The following is a 20,583-nucleotide window of genomic DNA, read 5'->3' as shown; positions in this document are numbered from 1 at the left end:
GTTGATTCGTCATTGATCTGCATACCCAAATGGTAGGGGAAGAGGCTCTGTTGTCAAATTCTGACGGAGAGGAGGATGAAGGTAGACGACGGATGGAACCGGATCAGGAGGGTGTCCTCCGATTGGACGGAGGAACAACGGATGACGACTTGGATTCTGTCAACGGTCTCTATCACTGGCAAATGGGGGACTATGAATTATTTCACAACTGTAATGTTCTGTCAATTGAGAAAGAATTTCAAAAGGAGTTTACTGAAGTAAAGGAGGGGGAGGCATCGTTGGATGTTACACCCGCCCATGCATTTAGTAAAGGACAGACAATTAAGTACAATGAAGCTCCACTGCAAACAATGAATTTGGGCGACGAGGCAGAGCTGAAGAACATACTAGTCGGAGATAATTGGGATCCAGTACTGAAGGCTGCGGCATTCAAGATATTTATGGACTACAAGGATGTGTTTGCATGGACATACAAGGACCTCAAAGGAGTACCGCCGGAATTGTGTGTGCACCGCATTTCGTTGGTGGATGGAGCTGTACCTGTACGGAAGTGACCCTACAGGATGAATAAGAACTATGTTGCACGCGTTACGGAGGAAATCAACCGGATGCTGGACGCTGGCATTATCTTCAAAGTACAGACCAACGAATGGGTGTCACCAATAGTCATTTCCTTGAAGAAGGATACTATTCAGATCCGGATATGTGTTGATTTCAGATGCCTGAATGCAGTAACAATCAAAGATCCTTTTCCAATTCCATTCACAGATGGCATTCTGGAGGAGGTAGCGGGACATGAAATCTACTCTTTTATGGACAGGTTCTCCGAATATAATCAGATTTCTATAGCGGAGGAAGATAAGTTGAAGACGACGTTTGTTGTTGAAGATGGGGTCTACGCGTACAATCAGATGACTTTTGGGTTGTGTAATGCACCGGCCACATTCCAGTGAATTATACTGCATATCTTCGACAAGATGTCTGTGGGAAATTTCAAGGCCTTCTTGGATGATTGATCAATATTTAGCACAAAGGACGGACACCTGGCAGCACTTGGTGAGTGTATGGAGAGATGTCGCAGGGCTTGGCTAGCATTGAACCCCAAGAAGTGTCGATTCATGGTTCCACATGACAGACTGCTTGGACACATTGTCTGTAAGGAAGGATTAAAGACAGATCCCGACAAGGTGAGAGTCATTCTAGAAATGCAGCCATCTACTAATGTGACGGAGGTAAAATCTTTTCTCGGACATGTAAGTTATTATCGGAGATTTATTAAAAATTTTGCCAAGGTGTCCCAGCCGTTAGATAAGCTAACGTGCAAGGAAGAAGCATTTAGATGAGAGAAAGAGCAGGATGAGGCATTTGAAGGGCTAAAGGTAGGACTGGCTACGACACCCATCCTGGCATATCCGGATTGGAATAAAGAATTTCATGTTCATGTGGATGCCTCCAATTATGCGATCGGCGCAACCCTGGCACAGACTGGTAATCACGGATTGGATCATCCAATATACTTTGCCAGTCGATTGCTATCAAAGGCCGAGCAGAACTACAGCACGACTGAAAGAGAAGCTTTGGGAATGGTTTATGTTGTGCAAAAATTCTGCCATTATTTGCTTGCTACACCATTTGTGTTTTATGTTGATCACCAGGCCCTGTTGTACATGATTAACAAACCCGTCATCCAAGGGAGGATCAGCCGATGGTTGCTACTGTTGCAGCAATTTACTTTCAAAATCATTGTCTGGCCAGGAAAGAAACACGTCAGTGCCGACCACCTATCACGGATCAAAACAAGGGAACCAACAGATGGTGTAAATGACGACTTCCCTGACGCACAGCTATTTCAGATTGGGGTGCTACTGGAATGGTATAGGAATATTGGTGAATACCTCTAAACAGGACAGTTTCCCACAGGGATGTCACCAAATGATAGGCGCAAGTTGATAATCAGGAGTCGTACATTTCAATTAATCAATGGGTTGCTCTACAAAATGGGGCCGGATCATATTCTTCGATGGTGTGTGTAGGAAGAAGAGATACCGCGGGTTTTAAAAGAAACACATGAGGGTCCCGCAGGAGGACACATGGGGCCTGACACCACTGCACGGAAGATATTGCTCGCAGGACTCTGGTGGCCAATGGTGTACAATGATGCACGGGAATGGGTCGTTGGATGTGACACTTGCCAATGGATTGGGAAGCCGCTGAAGAGAGATTTCATGCCACTTCAACCCTCTCATGCGCAAGAACTTTTTGAGCGATGGGGACTAGATTTCATTGGACCACTGAGGGTGAGCAAGACTCGACGGTGTCGCTACATCATTGTTGCAACGGAGTACCTGACCAAGTGGGTGGAGGCCCGTGCGCTACCAGATAACTCGGCCGTCAGTACCGCAAAATTTATTTATGAACAAATCATCACAAGGTATGGAATCCCATTACAATTAACAAGTGATAGGGGAGGTCATTTTGTTAATCATGTTATTCGACTGCTCACCACTCAGTTCAAGATTTATCATTCACTGTCGAGTCCGTACTATCCAAGACCAAACAGGCAGGTAGAGGCCACCGATAAAATTTTTGTATCCATCATCTACAAATCCTGCGCGATGGAAGGTGCAGATTCGGAAGAGAACTTACCTACTGCCCTCTGGGCGTACCACACGACATACAAAGTGACGACCGGGCACACACCATTCCAGTTAATGTTTGGACAGGAAGCAGTGGTCCCCGCAGAATTCGTGATTCCAAGTCTCCGAATAGCGTTGGAAAACAAACTGGATGATGACGGAAGCCTACAAGAGCGATTGAATAATTTGAATAAACTAGAGGAGAAACGGTTGTTGGCACAGTGGGCAACAGAAGTGGCGCATAACAGACGCAAACTCTGGCATGATAAGCATCTGAAACGTAGCAGATTTCAGCCAGGACAATTAGTACTGAAGTATGACGGCCGTAATGAAATCAAGCCGAGCAAATTTAAAGTGCAATGGGTTGGACCATATCAGATCCGAGAAAATGGCGACACTGGGGCAATGAAATTGGCAACCTTGGACGGACAAGAGATAGCTCAGCCAGTTAACGGATCCAAGTTGAAACCATATCGTGTAAGGAAGTTCTCGTCGTCGTTGAAGCCTTCCTTGTCGTCAGTACAGCACTCTCTGGCGGTGGCGGCGTCCAAAGATGCCCCAGGTACACCTACCGGAGGTCCCGCGGGCAAGTCTACCCGCGGGCAACACTTGCCAGAGGCCCCATGGGCAACATCTGCCGGAGGTCCCGCAGGCAAGTCTACCCGCGGGCAACACCTGCCAGAGGCCCCGCGAGCAACAACTTCCGTGAAGAAAATAAAGCTCCGTGGGCGTCGGAGAAGACGAAAAAGCTTCCGCGGGCGACAGCTTCCACTGAAGAAACGCCTGAAGCAAATGTTGTCTCAGGGAATGCAATCATTGTCAGATTTGCAGGGTTGAGCTTTGGAAATTTTTAAGCAAATGCAGCATACAAGCGATCTCCAAGCCAACGGTAAATTCAGAGCTATGAAACAGGGTATGGAAATTAATTGACATGCAGTTGAAAATTGGTTTTTGTCAAGCTTTAGTTTCACATAGGCAGATAACGGTGTCTTCATTCAACTCTCCCGTGACCATGGCAACCATGAGGATGGTCTGAATTCCCTGACGACAGACAAGAAGAAAAACTTAGTCGTGCTCCGTCACGTTTTCAAGAGCCGTTGCATTTTCAGGAGAAAACTTATTACTTTGCAGCATGGTGGGAATAATTTGCTTTGCAGTCCGAATACAGATTGTCAAAAATCCGATGATATTCAATTGAGGGGGTTGTCTCATTCAGTTCTTCTTACAAAAGTGCACAGAAGTTTATGAGTGTGTAGTGGCAATCAGTGAAAATTTGATCACGAAGGTAGAGAGAGGAATTGAAACTAATGGTTCACGGGAGAAGAAGATAAAGTCCCGCGGGCTCTCAAGCCATCACGTCTCCACCACAGGGGCCACGGGTAGAAAAGAGAATAGCCGCGGGTTAAGAAACTTCAACCTTCTCCGTCTCAGAGTTTCTCCGTGGGAAATTTAAATAGCCGGTGCGTGGTGTGAAGCTCTTCTGCGGCTCATTTTTTCCCTTCCACGGATGGTACTGTGCGGATGGTTATTTAGCTAGCACTTCATTGGTTCGGCTTGCATGCAATAGGAGGAATAAACCATTTTTCTGCATGGAGTCAGCGGGCAAGCGAAAGCCGTGGAAGAGTCAGTTGGTAGCAAATATGGAGAAGAATTCAAGAGTTTTGGCGTCAGGAATTCGAGTTGCAGGCCCCTCCGGTTCTAGTAGCAAGAAACAGAAGACCAAGGAAGAACTCACTTATCTCACCGTCCAGTTTGAGAGTCTTAGTGGAAGCGAATGCCGGAAGTGGTAGCAGGAGACCCCGGAGGTAGACCAGATTAAACAGATCTTGATGCGGGCACAAGTACATTGGGCTATTCAGCTTCCCATCTTTTCCATTCAGATGTTCGAATCAGTATTGCGCACCATGATAGAGACATATAGTGTCCAGAGCAGAACAAGTATATTCTTGTACAAAAAGCAGCGGATGACGGTGTCCTTTAAACCGAGAGATTTCACCAGGGTCTTTGGCATTCCTGGCCTTGGCGGGAAGAAAGTGGAAATAAAGAATCACAAACTGTCACAGGAACGGAAGGAGCTTTGGATAGCTCTAGTATGCAGGGACCTTACACCCATGGAGAGGGAGGCAGCAATTCAGGGGACAAGGTGCAGAGGGCTTCGCAGGGACTTTATTCGAGAGGGTCATTGGCGTTGTATCATGGACATCATCAAGAGCAGGTTGACAGGTGCCACCCGAGCTTCAGATATCGCATTGCCATAGATTGTGTTTATGAATGGTATCATGCAGGGAGTGGTATATGACTGGGCCTCAGTGCTTGCCGACAGGATGGAAGAATCCATGACGCTCCAGCACCGAACATTTTTCATGCCGCACCATGCCATCGGGTTGCTTCTAGAGGCAGCAGCTAACCAGATCCCAATGGATGGCTTTGAGGCTCCTCCACGGGGCAAGTTGGCAGACGGGGAGCCTCCCATATTCTATTGGCGACACCTAGATACAGGAGGGTCAGCAGCTGGCCACAAGAAAGTACTCCGCAAATTGGCCCCTTCCGGAGAGACCGATAGTGGACGGGAGGGCACTTCGATGAGTGACGGGGCTGAATCTGTGGAAGAAGAGGAGAGCACATCAGTTGAAGTTGATGGTGAGACAACAAGTAGTGGACCCACATTCTTTATCCCGCCTCAGCTATCAACTTCAGCACACTTGACTACCTCTTCGACGGTCATTCCGGCCTTTGGTCAGCGCCATGCCCCGATTCTTATGACTCCTCCAGCGGAGGCAGATGTCCCACGGACAGTGGCGGAGGTGGTTCCACACGCAGTAACGGATGTCGTTCCACGGATAGTTGCCGAGCCACTGCTGACGGCTGTAGCTGAGGTGATTCCAGTTGCACCAGCGGATGTCATTGTCGCACAGTCACCACTACCATAGTTTGAGCCGCAGGTTTGGTTGGAGGTCATTGATTGTGATGCAGTGGTCACCGTTTCATCATCCTTTTTAGCAGAGGCCGAGTCAGCACAACTAGTACCAGAGATGAACATGGAGCTTGTGCAGGTCGATCAACCAGAGGTGATGGATAGAGCTAGTGAGTTTCTGAGGTAGCAGTTCCGACTCACTCCGGCGAAGCGGAGTCCCTCCATTCAGTCTCCTAGGCGTTCAGAAACATGGCCAGCGGAACCCCAACCTCAGATTCAAGAGGAGGGAATGCCACATGCCGTGGTTGCGCCAACAACACAGACGGCGGCACCGGATGTGGGCATGGCTCCCGCTGACGAGGAGGGAAACAGTGATGCAGAATGGTCATTGGAAGCCTTCGCCAAGGAGGACTATGGGTCAGATGAGGACAGGTGCCGGGATTACCTCAGGACTATGAAATCTGCATTGAAGAAGGGCCACGATGTGGCAATTCAGGCCTTGACTCGGCGAAGGGAGTGGCACTTGATCAGAGCATATATCCGTGGGATTTGTCCTCGGCAATTCAAGACTTTCTTTATAGACAGGGGCTGGCCGACAACGAAGACAGCTGAGATGCTGGCAGATTGAGCCACGGAGCCGGAATTGGGACCCATTGACACTCCTATGATGAAGCTGGCACATGAGGTTGTGGGACTGTACAAAGATGTTTACTACGGTCGTCAGTGTGCGGAGGCGAACAGGGTTGCAGCAGAGCAATCATTGGCAATTGAGACTGAGGCTAGACAAAAACTAGCCGCCGACTTGGCTGACTAGTAGGCAGCATGGGCCATAGAGCGGGTAGCACTACTGGCAGATTTGGCAGCCGCTGTGCAGGAGAAGGACTTGGCTAAGCAAAGTACAGAGGCAGCGGTTCGAGATAAGGATGCGGCTGAGCACGAGATGCAGTTAGCCAGGACGCAGGCCATAGACGCGGCGCTTCTTCTAAAGGAGGCCGTCGAAGTCAACTCTCAGATCCAAACAGATCTTCGCATCAAGACAGAACAGGTGTATGAGTTACGTCGCCAGCACCACACTTCTGGGACGCCCCCTTCTCTCTAGTTTTTCTATAGTCTGTAAGTTGTCTCCTAATTTTGTGAGTCGTCAGGAGACGACTTTTTTTTTGGGGGGGATGGTGTTAGCTGACTGGATGGCTCCGGCAGTGTTTTTGTAGCCGACGGTCCGGCGGTGTTTCTGTAGTCGACGGTCCGGCGGTAAATAGTTTGTAGCGGATAGAATAATGGTGGCCGACAAACTCCTTTGGGAAAGTTCGGCGGTAGTATTTATATCCCGTCCGGGATCATTGTAAAGCATCATTCACTTACTATTGCGAATATAATTCTGTTGTTCGTGTTCTATTGTCTGTATGCATTCATTTTCTTTACCTGTACGGTAAACAATGGTTTTCCATGGGAAAGCTTGCATCATTTTCAATTTATCTTGGCTGTGGTTTTCCTTGAAAAGAAGTTTGTTAATTTGCATTAAAAAATGGCTTGTTTTTCGTAAAAATAATTGCAAGATTTTAAACCAAAAAAATCCTTAAAGTTTCTTCTCGTAGATATGTGATTTTTCTCTTGCATTTATTTTCTCTGATACCATGTAGAGTTTTCAACAAGGTGACTAAAGACCTGATGTTAAATAAATCAAATTTATTTTCTTAACATTTGATCAACTACGCAATGGCTGAAACTTCAAAATGCAGAAGCATAAAACAAATACACATTTGCACCTTCAAATCAGCTTTTCATTCCTATAAAAAAGTACAAGAAAACCTTTACGTGTTATTCAATACTCAGCAAGATGGTAATCTACAACATGTATTATGTTGTATTTGTATATTACATTTTTCTATCTTGCTTCTATCTCTATACTATTCAACTAAAAATCTAATCTTCCAAAAAGCAACCTTATCTCCTACAAGAGATGAGTTGGAAGATAAATCTAAGTCATTAATGTATGTTGACACTTTTTTAGACTCATTTGAATTAAAGAATTTCACATTTGACTAGAATTGAATTGTAAAATTGTTGTCCTCAATTTTAGCTTCACAAAATTGGGGCAACCCTATGCAATTTTCTTATGGATTCGTAGGCGCATCCTCTAAATTTCAAATGTATTGATAAAGAATCATAAAGTCAATTCGTTATACCCTGAATTGAACTCAGCATTGCTCTATCTTGCATTTCTTTTGAAGGTTGCTGACGAGTTGAATCCCAAATTGTTTGCTAGTAAGAGTTTTTCTTCTCTGACTACAAACACTCGATATTTGACAAACTTTCGCATCCCCTCTTCGTTTTTCTTTTTTGTTGTAAATAGTTTTTTGTCTTGTTTTTGCCTTAGGTGAAGAGCCCTGGGAATTCCCCTCGTTCCGAGCTAACTTAGGTCGAAATTCGAGTTGCCTAGCTCAAGTTATAAGAGAAGAAGTGGGGTTTTTAAGGACAACTACATATCTCAATTTTAAAGACCTCGTAAAAGTGGGTTTTTAATTGGTGAAAGCATGATAAAAAATGTATTTAATAGTTAAAGTGGATTTTGTGGCCCATTTTAAAATTTCAATTCATTATAAGTTGATTTGATTATAGTTTTTATGTTTTATGAAAAAACCTATTTCAAGACTATTTTCATGTTACTTTATTAAAAGCTATAGTTAGTTATTAAATATAATTACATAAGACACTTGAATGCACTTAAGTGGGGTTTTTATTAAATATTGCATTTATCCACATGCAAATGCCTACATGAAAACCCACTTCCAGTAAATTATAAGTCCCAACATCATTAAAGTGCACTTTTCAATGCAATAGCACATTTTAATGTGTTAATTAGGTTTTTAATATGCATATATTTAAAACTTATTAAATCAATTTTAAGTGGCAAAGTCTAACCCATTTACATATGTTTTAGCATATATAAGTTCATTTTAATGTTTTAATACATTTAAGTGGATTTTTTCAAACATATTACATTGCCACTTAAGGGGACTTTTGAGATCAATTTACATGTTATTATAACATGCAAATACATGTTTTAAGTGATTTTTCACTTAAGTAAACTGAAAGTGGTGTTTTTTGACTCTATTGCATATGTTTTTGGTAAAAGAAAACCCATTTCTATAAGCCAAAACTAGAAGTGGCAAATTTTGACCCCCTTACACACATTTTAAATGTTAAAAGAACATGTATATGCATTGAAAACCCCGTTTTTCACTTAAAGAACATAAGTGGTGATTTTTCATGCAATAACATGTAGTTTAAAACATGTTTTTCACTTCCAAAAATGCGTTTAAGCAAGAGTGGCGATTTTAGACCCATTTGCATATCATTTAAACACGCAAATGGCTTCTAAAAAATCCATTTTTATGGCTTGTAGTGCATGAAAATCCAATGGCGATTTTTCCAGCCATTCCATATGTTCTGAACATGCAAATGCAACCAAAAAGTGGTTTTACTTCATAATATGAGGCTTTTTGAGAAAACACCTCAAAGTGGCAATTTTTTGCGCAAAAACACATGTTTTTGGCTCTCAAAACTTCATATTTTGGGTGTTTTTATACAAAAATGGATTTTGCAGCCTTCAAATGCTCGTATCTTAAGCAATACTTGGTTGTTTTTGATGGTCTATGGGTTGTTTTTGCCTAAAATCACTCAAAGCACACATTGGGCTACTAAAAAAGGGAGTCTGTTGAGTGTTTTCTTCATTTCTCAACCTATCTAGGGCACATTTTTGCTAAATAATGCCTTACTCTTGAGCAATTTGCACCATTAAAACAGAAAGTGTTTGGATCAAGGTAAGTTTGAAAGCATTTCCCATCCTTCCTAGCTTGTATTCAAGTCTTTTAAATCACTTGATATGCATTGGATGCCATTTTCCAAATTCTTTGCACATTGCACATTGCTTGGTCAGTTGCTAAAATGCAATTTTTTGCTCTAACTTCCTACACTTGGCAAGCTATGAATTTTGACTCATCTCTTGCAAGGATTGAGTCAATATTCAAACTCTATTTAACACTTCATCTTGCAATCTTTCTAAATCCAAGAAATCTCGTTGATTGCATTTTCAGATTTTTCACAAGTATTTAAACTGCTTCTTCTCTTGCCTCTTGATAAAAGGGTATGATTCCTTGTTATTTTTCATAAGTTTTTTTGTTGTATATGTTTTTTATTTTGTGTATGCAAGTCTCATCATTTCCATTTTCAGATTTGCATTTTTTTTGTATATGTCAAGTTGCTTCTTCTATTCTTTCGTCTGCTTCTTCAAGTTGCATATGCAAGATCCCATTTACTTGCTACATATGCAGTCAGGGTAGCATCCTTTTCTATTATGGAAGCAAGTCCCTTATTTTCCCTCATGAGAATGCAAGCGTAATTCCCACCAATATGCATTCCATGAACATACATATGGCAGCTCTATAGTTGAAAAAGAATTTCTCACATGCTTACCGGATACATAGTATGACTTGTGCCTATTAAAGAATGCTATGTTTCCATTTCATTACACTTTACTCCTCATTTGCACATTTTAAAGTTCGCTGTCCGCATATGCAATCCACTTCAAACATCTTGTGTTTGGCTATTCTAGCCATCTTTGAGCCATTCTGAGTGACCCATTTGCTCATTCTCTCTCTGCAATCATCTCACACACTTTCCCTATTCATCCTTTTCCGAAATTCGTGTTTCTACACAGAAAAAGCTTGCTATGGACTCTTCATATGATGATGTTCTTACACTATGGAACTTCCATATAACAGTTGCACAAGTACATCACTCTGCAATGTCAAAAGAGCTTGCATCAGCAAAAGGCAATGATAAGAAAAAGATGAAGTACCAGTATGACCAGTACAACAACTCCATCCCACCATCACAAGTAACTTCCTATAATGTTGAGGTTCGAGATACGAATGTAGCGCACATGGATATGGAAGATTTTCTCATAAGAGACAATGCTAAAGCCACTGAGAATATGACTTGGATCAAACAAAGTCATATTCATTTGCTATCTACCTTTTCCTATGGCGGCTCATGAACTTGATTCATCCTTGCATGCGCTAGACATTTTGATGCAACCTCTAGAACTATCAGGGACTAAGATGACAATACCATCAATAATCTTGATCCAGAGACTATTGATCAGATTTTTCATGTTCCTCAAACTCCATTTGTCACAAGCATCACTAGACAAAAAGTTTGGAGTGAATATAGTTCTTACTACATCAAACTCATTAATGACAACCGGCTGATTCAAAGGAGACCTAACCTTTCCCTAAAGGTATTTGGAGGTCAGAGTTCAAGAAGGAGATTGATGATCTTATCACATTGCTTAGCCGTCTAGCTGGGCTCAAGGATTCAAACTGGGCTCAAGGATTCAAATTTTTCATATGCTTTAAGTAAATAGCAGTAGGAAGATTACATGTAAAGAGCAATTATGTTGTAAGTACATATAACATGTCCGTATACAATCAACTCATGTAGTCAAATTGCAATCGAATTAGTCATGCAATTTTGAATAAGTCAATTAGTTAGTTAGGAGTTTGTTAGAGAATAAGTCAAAGTGGTTGAGGAGTTCCTCTTTTCCTTCTGTTTTTCTCTGTCCTATTTTCCTATATGAAGGAGAGAGCTCATTGTAAATAATCATCTTTTGCTTTATAGAAGAAGGCTGGGCTTGTAACGGCTTTCTATTTCTTGTTGTAAATCTCTGAAGTGAATAAAGAAGCAAGTTTTCCCAAACTTTGTGTTGTGAGGCTTGGAATCAATCTTTGTTTCTTATGTTGCATTGATAAATTTGTCTTTGTTACTTCTCTTTTTGTGAAGCATTTGAGCATTTGGTGTTGTTCCTGAAAGACTTTGAGCTTTCAGAGACAAGATTGCTAAGTTTGGTAGTTGCTGCAATTATTAGGATTTAAAGACTTTGAGCTTTACTTCTTAGTATATTACTTCATATCAGAATAGTTGAACAAAGACTTTGAGCTTTGTTAGCTGTTCGCCCTTTTGTTTCAAGAAGCTTGCTTGTAAGAGACTTTGGGGTCTTGCTCTCAACCACACAAGTCAAGCTATAACTTCTGTCTTACTATTGTTCTTACGTCAATTATTAAGCCACCGCTATTATTGTAGCAATAGATTCATTTTGTTAGATTGCAATTAGTAGTTGTTAGTGTAAGATCATTCCTGAAAGAAGAATAGATCCAACGAATCATCCATTTGTCAATTCTAGTTGGGTTTTTGTTGTAGCCATCTACAGTAAGAAGGGAGCCTCCCCTATTGCTGAGAAGAGAGATTTATCTCACTACACTGTTGCCTAAAGTTCCCATTTTGTAAGCTATGGTCACAATGGCTTACAAATTTTTAGCCAACAAAAATAGAATAACTTGAAATTGATTGAAAACTTTTTCTTGACCATACATTGGGAGAATGTTATTTGCCAATGGCGTTCCACTTCACATTGCTCGGTCTCCTTATTTTAAGGAGGCATTTCAGAAAGTAGCGAAGGCGGGATTACCATCATATGTGCCACCAGGTGAGCACAAATTGAGGACTAAAATCTTGGATGATGAGTATGCCAAGATTGGTGAGTCCATGGAGACCATGAGGGCTGTTTGGGAGGAATCGGGGTGTAGCGTTGTCATGGATGGGTGGACAGACATTAGACATCGTCCACTCATCAATGTCATAGTCACATGTACAGAGGGCCCATTCTTTCTTAGGGCGGTTGATTGTTCGGGGCATCGAAAAGATGCTGATTTTTAGTTTCAGATTCTTCGGGAAGCCATTGAGGAGATTGGGCCACAAAATGTGGTCCAAGTAGTGACAGATGCAGCTCATGTGTGCAGAGCTGCAGGGAGGCTTATTGAGGCCACATATCGGCATATTTGGTGGACTCCTTGTTGTGTGCATGCTATGAACAATGCTCTAAAGGACATGGGGAAGATTAGTTGGATAAAGGGAGTGGTGAGTGATGCTAGAGATGTGCAGATGTATATCTGCAACCACCACATCTCACATGCACTATTTAGGAGCTTCGCCAACAAGGAGTTCTTGAAGCCAGTTGAGACACGATATGCATCCTATTTCATTCTCTTGGAGAGAATGCTTGATTTGCAGGAGCCACTGCAACTAATGGTTATGACAAATGAATGGAATAGGTGGGATGGTTCTAGGTCAGAGCAGGGGATAAGGGTGAAGGATATAGTTAAGAGTGATGTATTTTGGAGCGATGCAAAATACATTGTTTCTATTATTAGGCCAGTCTTTGAGGTGATCAGGTATGGAGATGGGGATGCACCCACACTTGGAGAGGTGTATGAGTGCATTGATTCTATGCTTGGGCAGATGAGGGTAGTTGTGCGAGAGAAGGACCCCACGTTAGCCTTCTACAATGATCACATTCGGCCTATTATTCAGTGTAGATGGGACAAACTTAACACACCCTTACACATGGCTGCATATGCATTGAATCCGAGGTGGTACATGACTAGGCCTGGTAGAGTTACACCACTTCACGATGATGAGGTGATTTATATTATTATTATTATATAACACTTTAAGACTTAGATTCTTATCATTTTATGAATTAAAATCATTCACATTACTAGTATCTTGATTCTTCTATTTGCTAATAATTTGTACTTTTTAAAAATTTTCAGGTGAAGGAAGGGTTCTTCAAGTGCATAGACAGGATGTATGACCCTGAGACAGCAGCTAAGGTTCGCATTGAGTGGACCAAATTTGCTACTCTTAGGGGTTACAAACAAGCGGCAAAGGCGGATATCAAGACTATGGCACAAGAGGATCCCATTTTGTGGTGGTTAGCTTATGGACCGAAATCTACAACCACCACACTAGCTATTCGTTTGCTGTCCCAGGTACTTAGTTCCTCAACTTTTAACTTTTCATTGTTTATTGTTCAACTTCTAATTCCCAAGTCTTACATTAGCCAATTATTTTTCATCTCAGGTTTCTAGTTCCTCAGCTTCTGAGAGGAATTGGTATACATATAGCTTCATCCACTCTCTTAAGAGGAATAGACTTACCTCTCAAAGAGCAGAGAAGCTAGTGGCTGTACACAGTGTGTTGCGTATCAATGACCGCACCACAAGTGTGTACAAGGAAAGCCCAGCATCACGATGGGATGTAGAGCCTAAGGAGCCATCGCAGATTGATGAGGAGGATGCTTTAGATCCAACCACAGGGCTAGTTGGTGTTCCCTTTTCAGCTCTTGATCTTGGAGAGACTGATAGTTCCAGTGGTGATGAGTTTCAACCTCTAGGGGATGATCATTGATCATTGATTTGGCATTTTGATTTGGACTCTTGGAGACTTGTAGTTTTTGTTTGCATTATATACTTATTTTGATATCATGGTTCATGGTACATGATACTTAATTGTAATCATCTTTATGTCATGAGTCATGACTCATATGATCATTGATTACTATTAGATAGTAGAATCTAGATACTCATACTATTGATCTAAATACTGATATATAGACTAATATTTATTATTTCGAATATTTTCTGATGTTCAATGTTCAATGTTCATTGTTTGTTTGTTATGACTTATTTGATCATGAATCATGACATTCTAGTTGAAAACTTTAGTGCAATGTTCAATGTTTTTTACATCTATGTATCTTATATTGTATAATTGTAGTACATCTTTTCATAACTAGCATTTTAAGTATCATATGTATAGTACATACACCCCTGCTCCCTTCGCCACCCCCCCCGTCCCCCGTCGCCGTCCCCCCGCCGTCCCCAAATCAAGGTCCCTCTGTCCCCCCGTCCCCCCGTCTCCTAGGGCGGTGTAACTATGTTGTTCCACCTCCAATCAATTATCTCCTAAACAGATTCAGATTTGGTTGTCCCCTTTATAGTAGTTTTGGATGGCCTATTTGGCATTGTCAATGGCCTCATTAATGTAATCTAGTAGATTTTGCTCCACATCCACTAAGCACAAAACCCTCACTGAAGCTTTGTTCTCTACAAAATAGAGTTATGATTGAAATAATTATATTTAAAGAATAAAAATTAAAGGCTACAATTTAAAATTTCAATTCAAGTTTGAAGTTCCCTTTTTTATCTTCTTAGCTCTCTTCCCATAGATATCATAAAAAGATCTCTGTGTTCTTTTCATGAATCTTCTTTGAATATGTAATAATCCTTCCGAGAAGGCATTGAACAATAGTCTATTATATGCTATCCACCCCCCCAAAAGGAAAAATAATTAATAAAACCATTTTCTATCTATGTGAAACACAGGTTATAAGGTGTGTGTAAAGAAAGGATTTGGTAAGGAAGTTATTCGACCAAGGAGGATTATTTCTATGTTCTATAATTCAATTCTTGAAGGCTTGCTGAGTCTGGGAATTGTATCAATTTCGGTGGTATGCATAGGGACCACCCTGATTTGGAATACACATTATATAGAAAACACGTGCAAATTCAAATAAGACAACCCATTACTTATATACTGATACTTGCGAATTCAAAGAAGTCATTCCCTGCATATTAATGCACATTAGCAATGATACATTAATAATAATTGGTGAATTTAGGATGCATGCAATAAGATTATCGCTGCCTAGGAGAAAGGCAATCAGTTTGATCAAAGAATTTATCGGTTAGTTAATAGTATTGTTAATGAACAAGGAATAAATCTGATTAGGGAAATGATTAATTAAGCTGTTTTAAAGGGACATGGTTGAGGACATACAACTCCTCACACCATGCCCACTTGATAGCTATTACAGGAAGTCTCAGTTCATAAAAGAGGGATGGAAGACTTGTACTTGTTAATCATTCAAACTCAGATCTCAGTGCTCAAGGAGCCTATGATCTGCTATATATTTGGAAGGTTTATTACCACCAACTACATGGCTTTGGACACATGAAGAAAGAAAGTATCAAGCAGAAACAGGATCAAAGAAATCTCATTATCACAAAAAAATCATACTGGAAGAGTGATCAGTTTCAGGAAATTACACGATTAGAAATCAATGAATATGGAAGACTGATAAGTTTCAGGATCCCATTCTTTCATACACCAAGACCCATTCATTCATATGATCATAAGAAAGTAAACCAGAAATGGTGATCGTATCATCATTAGGATTGGGTCCTCTATTTCTTCACATAGTAAGCAAAATCTACGATCATTTCCTTGTCTAATTACTCTGCAGATCAGAACTCAGACGTATTCATATTAAGATACAATCAAAACATTTATTCATTGGAACGATAATCCTTAGCAGCTTTATGCTTTTGATAAATAGTATATAATAAGTTATTCATACATTCAAGAAGGATCATTGCTAGATAGAAATTGTATGACTCATTCTGACTCCTATTATTCTAATCAAGTTGTTGGTACAATATCATAATTGCCTCTTGATAGCATTGATTAACCAACTATAGATAATTTTTTCAGAGAGCCCACAAAGGCCATTACAGAATAAGATGATTTGAACTCTTCTTGGCTCACAAATATGTGCTTCAAAGATTTCAGTGATGTACAAATTCTCTGCAAGATGAGGAATTTAGTGTCAAATTGTCTCACACTTGCTCTGATTCACTCTTTCCTCTTTGTGTGCTCTTTGATAATACTTAGAATTCAATAAATTCAATAATTTTTGCCTATGCTCTCGAAGAGAAAGTCAAGGCATTAGGTGCAAAAAGTGTGGAGTGCCTCTTTTGTAGTAGTCTCCTTGTGACAGCACATGTTTTTCATTCTCGATGACCACTTGCATTACATTTTAATGTCCACCACTAACAAAGTCTCCTCCAGCATTATACCCATGTTCTTTTCATTCTTTACCTTATTTGAGAGGTTTATGGAATTCACTTTCATTTTGTCCACTCATACAAAAGTATGGTGTAATCCACTCTTGCACAACTATTGGTGTGGTCCTTTTATGTTTTGGATTTGTGATTGCTTTCTGGAGCACCGACCCACTTATGTTGTATGTAGAGTGCACCCTTTTACTTTTTCTTGCAACTGTCAACGCTATAATTTAATTGTTCCAATTGAGCTCTTTGCGATGTTGAAAAGAAGATTCTTGTAGAACCAATAATCAGCACAAGTCACGTTTACTTCCTTGTGCTTCTCTTTATTCCATGATGTACCATCAAGTGAAGGTTGTGATCCATGTGGTTTCATGGAATGACAAATCCTGCAAGTGATGAAGCAGATGTGTTGTGAATAGAGGGACCACAATTGAAGCCCACAATTTTTGTTATATCCACCTTGGCTTCCCTCACCATGTGAGAATTCATGATTACTACTATTCCTTACTGGTCTCATCCTATCCAATTTCTTTTGGTCCAGTGGTAGAAGGGCCACTTTCATCTCATGTTCTACCTTTGGTGCTTGGTCAGGACACATTTGGCCAATATAGTGTGTGAGGTGGTACTGGTGGGCCGTGGCAATCACTGTCTCAACTCATCTTTAAGCTTCAATAGTTGCAAGTAATAGTCCTCATGGTTGGTTGTATTATGCTATGCTTCCAAGGAGTGTCATTTCCTCCATAGGCTGAGCTTCCACTTCCCAATGCTGTTGTGTGCTAAATGCAAACCTAACATTTATAATATTAGACAAAAACATTTTAATCTAGGATAAAAAGGAACACTTGAAATTAAACAAAGATGCTTTAAACCCCACACAACAGCATCAATTCAAATTTCAAATCATTTTGAATATGAAATAAATAATATTAAAATTGAAGCAAAACAACATTTTATGATTCCATAAATTAATTAAAGCCTAAACTGGTAAAAATAAGCTTTTTACCTCGAATTATAATTCATAAAAAGAAAAAAAAATTATTCAATCATAAAAAAAATAGACCGGTCCTTGGAGAGGTTTAACATAGCCAAAGAGATGCTAAAAGAATGTCAGATGTGTCAAATCCTTCAAGCCCTGAAATTTCAAACACGAGCTGAGAGGAGGCTTAACTGGATACCTTCATTGCCTTTCTTGTGAGCTAGATGTTTTGATTTTCTTGGAAACACCTTAACTTCTTTGGTCAGATATTTCAAGTATCTTTGAAACCTGGGTAAGCAAAGATGAAACTGAAAACAGTTGAATGCCTGGTCACCTGAGAGGCATTGAATTATTAGCTCAGAATCCTAATAAATCATTAGATTCTGAAGGTTCTTTTATTGTGAGAAGGCGGGCAAACTTTCAGCCCTCAAGCTTAACAACACTATTTTAACCATTGAACTCTATATGCAGTGGCAGTATGAGGTTGGATTTTGAGGTTTCATCAAAGAAGAGAGCAGGATATTACACACATATTTGCAGAGGGTGACAGCCAACTGAAGAGTTGCTTATATGGACCGCAGCCACAAGCTTCTATTTTTTAAGAAATCGAAGCTCTGCTCTAGATAGGTCTGTCAGTTTTTTCTTTTTTCTGAAATGGACAATAATAAAATGCAAATACCATTCAACAACATGAAAACTGTTTTGAATAGTTTGCGACAGTGTAAATGCAGCCTTTAAGAATGAAATAAAATGCTTGAAATGCTTGGGAAAAAAGAAAAGAAAAATTAATCTGGAACTCCAAAAATTGCGTGATCTCAATCCTTGAATCATCTTCATAATATTTTGATTGTTAAGCAAATGCAGTGTGAGGAGGGTTAAATTCATTTTTGAAGAGCAAAGATCCCATTTTTCCTACTTTTTCGCTATGTTTTTCAACATTTGTGTTTGACAAGACTGGTGATGACTCACTGATCTCTTGTAATGAGTTGCCTTAGTGGACTCACCAAAATCAGGTTGCACATGTGTCTGTGAGTTTCTTGTTTGTCAATTGACCAAGTACATGGTGAGTTCTGCTGTGCAAAAGACAGGTATAATTTCTCAAAGAAGGATGATTCCTTAAGAAGCAACTCAATTTTGATTGTGAGTCACACAGTAAACTACAGTCAATCAGTAGGTTACACTATCCAAGTGTAGTGACTTTGAATCCATCTTAACTTCACAGACCACTAACACATACAAAATCACCTCTAACTGGATCTTCCCATATGCACTGTTACATCCCTATATTTTCTTAATTATGAAATATTCATTAAAGCCGTTGTGACTTCATGCAAAATTGAGTTGATTGGTTAAATTAGTTTTTTGTTATGGATTCATGTGAAATGGAAGTGGTGGTTATTCGTTATAATTTCATGGTAACTTCGAATAGTGGTTAACTGTTATGATGTTATGTGAATTGGAAATGGATTGCTAATATAATTACTTTTATAGTGATTTTGATTTTATTAAATAATGGGAAATATGTTATTACCATGGTAAACTTCTTTTCGAGGAATGTGATGAGGGGGGGAGCATTCCCTGAGAGGGAATTGGGCATTGAAATAACCCTTAACAGGTTATAACTCTTTCTGGTCGGGTACAAGTGCCGAACTGGAGTCGACAGTAGAAAAGACTAAGTCTTCCGCAGGGATCCAAGGATGTGTCGTTTGCTACTGATGATGCCTGATGCTTATTGTTTCCATCTAGGACCGTGGTTGCCGCCTGGTGTTTGATCGTGGTTCGTTTTTAAAAATCGCGGCCGGTTATTTCGTATCTAGCCCGAGTCTCTCCTTTGACCTCTCGCGCGAAAAATGCCTGCTAATCTTCGTCCTCTGGATTTACCCTCGAACCCGCAAGTCAGTTATTCACGTGATATTAAATTTCCTCCACCGTTCTATCCGCTCGGATGTAGACTAAGCTGTCTGGTCTCAGTGAGTATCATTTGACGGTAGTAGTGTGCGGGTTTGTTGCAGATGGGGTACCCAATCCGACGGCGAAACAGCGCTCCGGTTACACACCAAATTCGATGCCATTTCTCTGAGTTTCGAACTGAGGAAAGGGGCACTCCGGTTAATGGCGAATTACACAGACCGCTTATTTCCAAGATGAAGAAATCCTCTTTACTACTGCAGTAATTTCACAAGATAGGCAACCTGTTTCTTCCAATTAAATCCTTGATGTTGGCCCCTAGGCCACAAATTTTGCCCAACTTGAAATAGCTGAATGCTACCTCCAAGTGCAATAATTCAGATGATATCTCACACCCTCAGAATTGCTTATCCATGAGAGTTATCGTTCCCAAAGATAATCTGAGAATTTGCAGACCAATGGCTACAAATCGCTCCAAATGGAATAGGAAACAAATCCACAAATTGCTTGCTTGAATGGGTGCCTCATGTCCTCTATTTATTCACTTTGTTGAGAAGTTACTGGAAGCTTCCGGAATTGTCTTTTATAATGTACCTTTTTTTAAATATTTAACTTTATAAAATTAAATAAATAACTTTAAAGTACATCCTTAATTTAATATTAGAACAAGTAGGCCCCACTTACATAATTATTATTCTCCGAGAGCAAAAATGTAATCATCTAGAAATAAAATGACTCTCTTTCAAAAATCATTTGCCTACAAGAGTCGATGATAGGAAAATTCCCTGTTAAAGTTATGTCATTAGAAAGGGGACATGACAGTCCGCCCTTCCTGAAATTGCTTGCCCTCAAGCAATCCCAAAGCTGGATGCTGCAAAATTGTTTCATTCTCCCAAGTAGCATCTTCAATTGGTAGATCTCTCCATTTAACCAAATATTCTCTGATTACCCTTCTGCGGAGCTGTTTTTCTCTGCTTTCTAAAATGAATTCCGGCACTAAGATCAATTTCCCTTCATCATCCAAGGGAGGTAATACTGCAGAAGGTATCACATTCTGTCCCAATGCCTTTTTGAGGCGTGATACATGAAACACATTATATACTTTACTATCTGCTGGAAGCTCAAGCTCATAAGCCAATTCCCCTATTCGCCTGGTGATCCTGAAAGGTCCATAATACCTGGGCTTAAGTTTCTCTGACCCACTCTTTTTGAGGGTAGATTGTCAAAATGGCTGAAGCATTAAGTAAACCATGTCACCCACCTCAAAACTCCTCTCCGTCCTCTTTTGATCTGCATATTGCTTATACTGATTCTGTGCCCGAGCTATGTTATCCCGTA

At 40.5% G+C, this 20,583-nt stretch overlaps 1 long non-coding RNA gene and 1 pseudogene across 9 annotated transcripts in view; one reads left to right on the top strand and one right to left on the bottom strand.

Annotated features, from left to right (window-relative positions):
- Positions 1-20,583, top strand: part of LOC149567545 (uncharacterized) — a 172,399-nt pseudogene that overhangs the window by 27,128 nt on the left and 124,688 nt on the right. The window lies entirely within an intron of this gene.
- Positions 15,817-20,583, bottom strand: part of LOC149567546 (uncharacterized) — a 105,214-nt gene continuing 100,447 nt past the window's right edge. For all 8 annotated transcript variants that reach the window (XR_016362427.1, XR_016362429.1, XR_016362424.1 and 5 more), the window contains one exon: positions 15,817-17,149. This is a non-coding gene — a long non-coding RNA (uncharacterized LOC149567546). The remainder of the gene's footprint in view (positions 17,150-20,583) is intronic.

The sequence above is a fragment of the Cupressus sempervirens genome, chromosome 3 (genome assembly GCF_028749045.1).
Source record: "Cupressus sempervirens isolate cs-2001-9-10 chromosome 3, ASM2874904v1, whole genome shotgun sequence".
Lineage (NCBI taxonomy): Eukaryota > Viridiplantae > Streptophyta > Pinopsida > Cupressales > Cupressaceae > Cupressus > Cupressus sempervirens.
The sequence above is the reverse complement of the archived record's forward strand: the minus strand, read 5'-3'. Positions and strand labels throughout refer to the sequence as shown.